An 8,672-nucleotide genomic window follows, 5' to 3' on the forward strand; every position below is an offset into this window, starting at 1 on the left:
GGGTCCCAGGGAGAGGGGCCTGCGAAGGTTTGCAGAAGCTGGAAGCACACAGCTGAGACAGTCCAAGCACTGCTGGAGCAGAATGTCACACAGGAGCCCTGGCCCAGTGTCTCCCAGAAAATGGGGACAGAACTACCTGTGTCCAAATCATCTGGGATGTATAATAAAACATACACTTCTGCTGTTCTTTCCACCTGATGGAACAGATGCCATCTGGTTGGGCTACCAAGAAGCTAAACTTTGGAGAGACAGCTTGGGGTGTTCTTGTGCATGTTCAAGTTGAACAATTCTTGCCCTAAATGATGTTGCCAAGGTCTTTGATCCTCCCAGATCCTCCTCTCTAGCTGTACTTCTATCTCTCTAGACCCAGAAATCATAGGACTTTCCACTTTTCCTCTATCACAGTCTGTGCGGGAATTAGTTAACAAACCTTTCTCAAGGGTACTTTGGCTTTGATTCATGACATCTCTTAATCCAAAGAAATGTATCTCTAATGGTGGATATTCAGGCCTGGAGAAAGCCAGAGGGAGAGTCTTGGGAGTACATGAGAAGCCTTCCAACTAGGCCTCAAATTCACTTTATTATTGGGAGGCCCTAAAGTTAGCTTTTAAAAAACTTCTTTCCTGGGGATCCCTGGGTGGCTCAGTGGTTAAGCCCCTGCCTTCTGCCCAGGGCGTGGTCCTGGAGTCTCGGGATCAAGTCCTACATTGGGCTCCTTGCATGGAGCCTGCTTCTCCCTCTGCCTGTGTCTCTGCCTCTGTGTGTGTGTGTGTGTCTCTCATGAATAAATAATAAAATCTTAAAAAAAAAACTTCTTTCCCTTTATTTATCAGTTCTCAGAATAGTGAATTAGTTTTCTGTAAGCATCCTTCAAGTGTCTTTATTATTATCATTTTGAATTTATGGATTTTTAAAATATTTGATATGCTGCAATTCATTGCAGGGTTTTTATTTATTTAGTTTTGATTTTGATGCACAAACGATCCCTTTCTATCTATTAGGAACTACTTCAAGTTTGCACCTGTGTCCTTTTGACATGACCCCAGTGGTGTTTGATAGCTTTCTTGGCTTCTGGTACAAGCTGTTCTAGGCTCTGTTTGTATATTCCTGCTCCAGGCCTGGAAACAGCCCATCCTCCAAGAAGCCTTGGTTCCTTTCACTGAGGAAAGATGTTTAGAGACCACAATGTGATCACTATATATGCTCAAAGACAGCTCCTCCCCCCACCCCAGTTTCTTAATCTTCTCCAAGAAGGACTTGAGTGTGAGCCCACGGGCATCCGAAGCATACCACACCCTGCTCCATTAAGTGTGTTTCTCCCGGATCCCAGACTGTCTCCTCATTGGAAGTAAATTCTCTGCCCACCTGGGGCAGCCTCTACCCTTTTTCTTCCCTCCCCAAAGATCAGCCTCAGTCCCTCAGGACTGGCTCATCAGCCCAAAAGCCCTCTTCACCATCTCTCGTGATGTCCTATAATGTGAGGAGCACAGATTTCTTAAAAAATCAGACCTCAAGGGAGTTGCTTACCTCTATGCCACAGTTTCTTCACCCACAAAGTGATGTTGAAAATATTTTAAATGAAGGAATTCAGATGAAGTTCTTAACACAGTGCTTAACTAACAGTAAGCACTAGAAAATGTTAATAGATTTGTATTATTACCTGCGAGGGGAACCTACAAAGTCTTGCTGTGTGCAAATAGAGTTTCTAGCATCTTCTCTGACATTCCTGAGGCAGGCAGACCTGTTGATCCCCACCTTACTAGAAAACAGAGACACAAAGGTGGTTTGTGCTGGCTTTAGGTTTCTGAGAGAGGGAGTCCCCAGTTGAGAAAGGAGCATTCAAAGGAAATATGAAGTCCCTGGAGTGAGGTCTTAAGTTACAAGAAATAAGCAAAGGTGTGTGTAGAGGCTGGTGGGCTTTGTAAGGCATGTGTGGAGCTGTAAGGGTGATGAAGATCTTGGGCCACAATGCAGCAGAGCCTCATGAACTCCAAACTTCTGGAGCCTGAAGTGGCTCTAGGGACCAGCAGCTGCCCTCTCTCTGGACATGAGTAAGAGTGACCACAAACATTCCTGTTTCTCCTCTTTTCATGCATACAGTAGCATGGCAAGACTCTTCCACCTTTAAAATCAGGCACGGATGTAAATTGTAAGCAGAAGAGTCATGTGTCACCTCTGGGCAGAAGCCTTAATAGCTGATGAGCAGTTGGCTGAATTTCCTTCCCCTGCCTCTGCAACCATGGAAGCACCTGCCAATGTGAAGCTTCTGTAGGTCTGAACTCTTCTGGCACCAGAACATGCAGCAACGTCCTTGCTGAGCCTTGAGGGACAGGTAGTGTGTGGTCAAGAATAAATTGGCGGGGTCAGCCACCAGCATCTGGGACTGTTCATTTTCACAGCTGCATCTAGCCCATCCTGACTAATTGCTCCCTGCCTCCTCGGTGCTGGTGCTCTCCCTTGCTCAGGGTGTTTATTCTTTCTGTGAATCAATCCCACCCTTTTCTCCTACTACCCAGCTTATTCTTGCCCTGGGCTCTGGGCTCCTCTTTTTTTTTTTTTTTTAAAGATTTATTTATTTATTTATTTATTTATTTATTTATTTATTTATTTATTTATTTATGAGAGACACAGAGAGAGAGAGGCAGAGACATAAGCAGAGGGAGAAGCAGTTTCCTTGCGGAGAGCCTGATGTGGGACTCGGTCCTGGGATCTGGGATCATGCCCTGAGCCGAAGGCAGACGTTCAATCACTGGGCCACCTGGGGTTGTTCTTTCCTTGTAGCCTCACCTGCTCCTCTTTTCTGCCCTCACACAACTTCTGTTTGCTTATTGTTCTCCCACGGCCCCATCTCTACTTCGCAGCTCTGCCTATAACTGCTTCCTTCTTTAGAAAGTCTTAGTTCCAAGAGATAAAGAAAGACCAGTTGGCCCAGCTCAGTCCTTCATGCCAGGCCTCTAGACTGGCTTTCTGGGCTGGATCCCAATCCCCAACCCAAATAGCTGTGGAAGAAGAGGACAAATGGACTGAGGGGTGTACCACAAGATACAAAATGGGACACCTACTTGAGGACTTGGGGGAGGGAGGGGACATGGCCACCTGAAGGGACTCTGAGTGGGCAGGGCACCAGACAGGGGGTGTGGAGCAGGGGGTGGTAAGGAAGTTTGTCTTTAAGCATTAAATCATGTTAACCTTCCATCTACAAGATACTCAACATCTGGTTGAAACAACACTTTTTCAGAACATCTGGATACTCACTCTGCACAGTGGGAAACAGCTGGATCCTTGGCAGCATCTGTATGAGTAACTGATGTGGGGTCTCCTCTGTGTGTTTAACATCACATTTGTGCTTTCCTTTGCCTGTAACAGAAAACCACACTCCAATGGGCTTAAATTTTTTAAAAGGAAATTATTAGCTCACTGGGCTGAAAAGTCCAGAGATGATGAGGCTGGCTTCAGATAAGCACTAACCTAGCAGCTAAACAATGTCACCAAGGACCCAGTCCCTTTGTACCCTGCTAGGAGCTTTATCCCAAAAATGGCTTCTCCTCCCAGGTTCCAAAAAGGCTGCCAGAAGCCCTCTGACACAGTTACACTTACCTTGTTTGATGACAAGAGTGGAATCATATCTGTCCCAGCATCCTTCACAAAATGCTCTCTCCTGTGGTTGGACAGGACTAGGTCACAGGCCACAGCTGATCTAGTCGCTGAGACCTAAGGCTACTGGAATGCGCGGACCGGCTTAGTCACAAACCCCACCCTTGGAACCAGCGATGGAGTCAGCTTCTTCAGAACCCCAAGGATCCCCAAGGGCAAGCTGGAGAATGTTGGGAAATGGGAAGAGGCATGGAAGGTGATGTAGTGCCAGACACAAGGTCGAGACAACAGGGAAGTGAGTGAGGAACCTAAAGCACACAATTTACAGAGAAGCTCACTCTCAGGGTTGGGCCTCAAATTTTATGCCCTGGGTTCCTCACTTACTTCACCCTAGTCCCAGCCCTGGCCACATAGCATATCACCCCAAAACTTGGTGGCTTCAAACAATCAACATTTATTAGCTCATGGCTTCTGTAAATCAGGAATTTGAAAGTGGCTTAGCTGGGGGGTTCTGGCTTGGGTGGTTCCTCGGGTTGCAGTCAAGATGTTGGCAGGATCTTTAGTCATGTGGAGACTTGACTGGGGCTGGAAGATCCATGTCTGTCTGAAATGACTTCCACACACGGCTATTGGCAGAAGGTCTCAGCTCCTCCGTTCACGGACTTCTCCGTAGAGCTGCTGGAGCATCCTCAGGCATGGTGACTGGCCTTCCCCAGAACAAGTGATTTGAGAGAAAGCAAGGTGAAAGCTACACTGCCTTCTATAACACCATTCAAAATCCACACATCATCACTTCTGCCATTTTCTGCTCACAAGAAGTGAATTACTAGATCAAGACCACACTCAAAGGGAGTGCCTGCCACCCTTTGAAGGTGGACTGTAAAAGGACTCGTAGATGTATTTAAAGACCCCCACAAGCAGCAATGACAAGATGACTGGGTCACTAACGATGCCCTGAATTATGGCTTCCTTACTTTCCCTTATCTAAGGCTGAGATGACACATATGCTTTGTCTCCTGTGCCAACTTCGTTTGATTGGTCATGACTATCTAAGAAAAAGAGCTATAATTGATAATTAACATCTGTCTTGAGCCTAACCAGCAGCCACGGCTCCCTATTTCTCTGATAACAGAATTTGTCTTTGTTCAGGATCCAGCTGCAATGTGTTCAGAGAAGGTGGGCCCTAGATGAGGACTTGTAAGTGGCCTAAACCAACCACCCCATGCAAAGGGGTGACCCTATTCACCAGTGCTTGCCAATGGCTGGTTGAAGGACAGAGATATAACCTAGTCTAGCTAAGAAGGATTCTAATTCCAAACAATTCTCTGGAATTGCTGAGGCTCTGGAAAAGGTTTCCCTCACAGGTATGATGGCTCTGGTGAGGAGAATACTTCCTTCCTTTAAAAGCAAATTTAGGAGACTATAATGCTTGGGGGTCTAGCTACCATGTTACAACCAAAAAGAAGAGCTATGAGAGTTTCCAGGAAATGGAAGCAGAGCCCAAACATCATAGAGCTGTTGACTTAATCAATCTCAGAAGAGCCCTCCTCTGGAACTCTTGTTTTGAGAGAGAATAAGTGCTCTTATCCAACGTTTTGGTTGGGTTTTCTGTGGCCCAGAGTGACCTGATTGAAATGTGAAATGATCCCAGTTTTATGCACTTTCATGTATCTTGAAGAAAACTGGGCAAGTTCTTTCCTCACATCCTGAAAGAATATTACTTGGTATGACATTGCATCCTTCTTTGTGACCAAAGTACACTCTGGAACCTCTTCTTGGCTAAGTAGGGAAGTAAAAACCCTGCACTTCATCTTGTTTCCTTTTGTTAGATGCAGACCCCTCTCCGGAGACCCTTGCCAAGGTGTCCCCAACCCATGTCAGGTCTGGGCCCAGGTAGCAAGGTTAATACATCTCTGAGGAAAGGCGAGAGCTCCTGCCCCCACAGAGCCTGCGTGTGACAAACCCCTGGGAGTGGGTCAAATGTGCTTGGGAGGTCAGGTCTGGCCAGAGGTACAAGTTGCTCCTAAGAGTCTTTCCTTTCTCTTCCTCTTTATTTCCCTCTGGAGGGATTATCCATTGTCTCCTTTCTCATGGAGCTTTCTGCTCTGGACACAGCTAGAGGCAGTCCTGTGACTACATTTGGATCCATGCCATGGCAGAGGAAGCCGTGTGTGCGACTCTCACTTGGGTCCAAAAGTGAGGGGAGTGCCCTTGGCCCACCATTTCCACCACACGGCAGCTTGTAGTCTGGGGAATGGTAGAAAGAGAAGGATCCTAGGCTCTGGTGCCAGTCCTGAACCTACAGTTTTGCATAAGAGAAGCTGCTATCTTGTTTGACCCACTGTTATTTTGGGGTCTCAGTTCCCTGGAGCCCAACCAATGCTGCTTTTTACTTCTCCTCTCCTTCTTCCTCCTCTCCCCTCTCACATTTTTTCTCTTGCTTTCCTTCCCGATCTTCAAATCCCCTCACCTTCCCCTTCTGTCTTCTTTCCAATGCACTGGCCCCTTCCAAAGTAGCAGGAGTGGGTGGCCCTCCTCTCCCCAGTCGCTGGGACATGCCCTGGCCCCGGTGCCAAGGGCCCTGACTAGCAGAGGTTTGTTCCCACCCAGGGGAGCCTCTCTCCCTGTGCCTCTCTATGCTCTGAGGATGGCCTGCTCCCAGGGAAGGGCAGAGAGCCAGCCAGGGCACCAACGCCAGGCGGCCCATCCATGGCCTGATGCCCAGTGCCGGCTCCTGTCTCATGATTTCACGGTGACCGCTGTGATGCCTGGAACTGGACGCTTGCCTGGGCTGGAGACCATCTGGCTGTGCCCTCTGGCTTCCCCAGAAGGGAATGCTCTTAGATGTCAGGGAAGCTGAAGCCAGCCCGAGCTGGGGGCTGACCAATTCTAGCTCCTTTACTCTTCAGCCCCACCTTCAAACTTTGCATAAGTGGATGATGGTGGCAGAAGAGGCAAAGAGGTGCTCTCTCCCAGGCAGCCCTCAAAACTTGCAGCATGGGCCCCTGTGACTTCCCCTCCCAGCTCTGTCCCCTGAGCCTCTGTGCCAGCCTTCTGTCCCTGCTCAGCTCTGGCAGGCAACAGATGGTGCCATGAAGACAAGTCCTGGGTGTGGGCCCAGGGTGCAGATGTCAGCTGTGGCAGGGCACTCCCCTTTCATCCTCCAGCGTGTGGCTGGGGTAGCCCCAGCTCTTCACCTGGCTAAGGGGGGCTTAGTGAGGCTGGAGGGCTGAGCTGCAAGACGCCACATGCAGCACCCTGGCAGTCTTTTGGGAGTGGAGGCCTGGCCTCTGGGAGCAGAGCTGGTCTGGGCCCCAGGGCGGCGTAGGAGAGCCTAGAGACACCAAATTCACAGCCACAGCCAGTGGCATGAGTGTGTGCCCCTCACTTGGCTCAAATCACAGAGGATGGATACAGGGTGTCTGTTAGCCTCCAGGCTGCTCTCAGCAATGGTCTGGACACTCAGAAGGCCTCTCCGTGTGCTATGCCTTGGTTCTAGATTACCACCCCCAAGCTGAGCTCCTTGATCTGAGCCAGCCCTTGACAAGAGGCAAAGTTGGGAATAGCTCACCTGGCCACTCCCAGATCAGTTACTGTCAGTGCAATGTCGTGATGATGTCACGTCAGAATTCTCGAAACACTTTCCATCTGGAGTCAACACCATCCTTGCAGCTGCTCCAAGGGCTGCGCGCCACTGCCAGCCATGGGATGGGATCAAGTGTCCTTCTGGAGGCCAAGCTTAGGGCAGTCTTCGGAAGAACAAAGTCCAGGCGGGGAGCTGCTGCAGGAACAGGGAAACACTTGTGGGGCTGAAGTGCAGAAGCTCCGAGCCCAGAGGGGAGCAGGGAGAGGCCCATAGAGTTCAGAGCTAGGCCAAGAGCTCTGGGAAGGGTGTCCCTGGGAGCCAAAGGCCAAGGAAAGATCTGTGGACACAAATAGAAGCCTGCCTCTCTCTGCCTCTGTCCCTCTTTGTCTCTCTCATACACACACACACACACACACACACACACACACACACACACACAAACACTTTCATTCCCATACCACCCTCTCTGTGCTATGTACTCCCAAGCCTTTGAGCTCTGCTCACGCTGTTCTCTTGCCAGGAATGCCCTCCACCCACCTGGTGAATTTCTTTCATCCTTCACAGGGCAGCTCAAATGTCACCTCCTCAGTGATATAACTCCCCCCTGCTCTAACATCTCAACCATTGTGAGCTCACACGGCCATGTTAGCAGATGGGTTCACAGCCTACCTGCCCATCTTCCCCATTACCAAAGGACAAGCAGTGCCTCAAGGGCAGGCTGGACCCTGGCGGAGCTCAGGTGTGACCCCGTCCTCACATTCATGTGGTCACCAGGGTCTGCCCTTGGGGGTTTACAGACGGGCCTCAGGACTCACTGAGACACCTGAGGGCAACTGGGAGCCCACTTTGGTGCTCATGTGTCCCTTGGTGGGCACACAGGTGGGACTCAAACAAATAGTTATCAATTAAATCCATTAAACAGGCCTTTGTCATGTACCCACATATATCCCCAAGCTCTGTAGCACTTCTCTCTCTCTCTCTCTTCAATGTCTTAGAGTTATTTGAGGCTTGGTCCTCAGTGTAGGGGAAAGATTCTTTTAAAAGCATTCTGGTTTTGTTGGAACAAACAAATGAAACAAAAGCAGCCCAGGTGTTTCCCACACCACAGAAGCCACGTGTGGAAGAGAGAGGCCTGGGGACCCAACGCCAGAGAGCCCAGTGGAAGGCCTGTTCTGTCACTCACTAGCCACATGGTGCCAGGCAAGGAGTTTCTTCAGTCAGAGACTCAATTTCTCCCCTGGTCCGATGAGAATGTTTATGGTAATAGGATTCTTGGTGTTATAAGAATCACACGAGACAACGCACACAAAGTGTTGGCTGAAAACTATGACACACCAATGGCTTAGATTCTCATTACTCCCCCTCTTCCATTTCTTTAATTTCTAATTCTAGAAAACTTGTGTCAGTGGTGGTGGCCAGGAGGACCTCCATGAAATCAATAGCCTTTGAAGTGAGAATCCATTAATATTATAGAGAGGACAACATAAAGAGA

At 49.0% G+C, this 8,672-nt stretch overlaps 1 long non-coding RNA gene across 1 annotated transcript; it reads right to left on the reverse strand.

Annotated features, from left to right (window-relative positions):
• Positions 1-1,800: 1,800 nt before the first annotated feature.
• On the reverse strand, positions 1,801-7,644 carry LOC111090631. Its single transcript, XR_005372473.1, has 4 exons — positions 7,166-7,644; positions 3,598-4,301; positions 3,256-3,357; positions 1,801-2,320 (listed from the first exon to the last, which is right to left on the reverse strand). It is a non-coding gene; the product is annotated as an uncharacterized LOC111090631 (long non-coding RNA).
• Positions 7,645-8,672: the final 1,028 nt, after the last annotated feature.

This window comes from Canis lupus, chromosome 17 (genome assembly GCF_011100685.1).
Source record: "Canis lupus familiaris isolate Mischka breed German Shepherd chromosome 17, alternate assembly UU_Cfam_GSD_1.0, whole genome shotgun sequence".
NCBI lineage: Eukaryota > Metazoa > Chordata > Mammalia > Carnivora > Canidae > Canis > Canis lupus.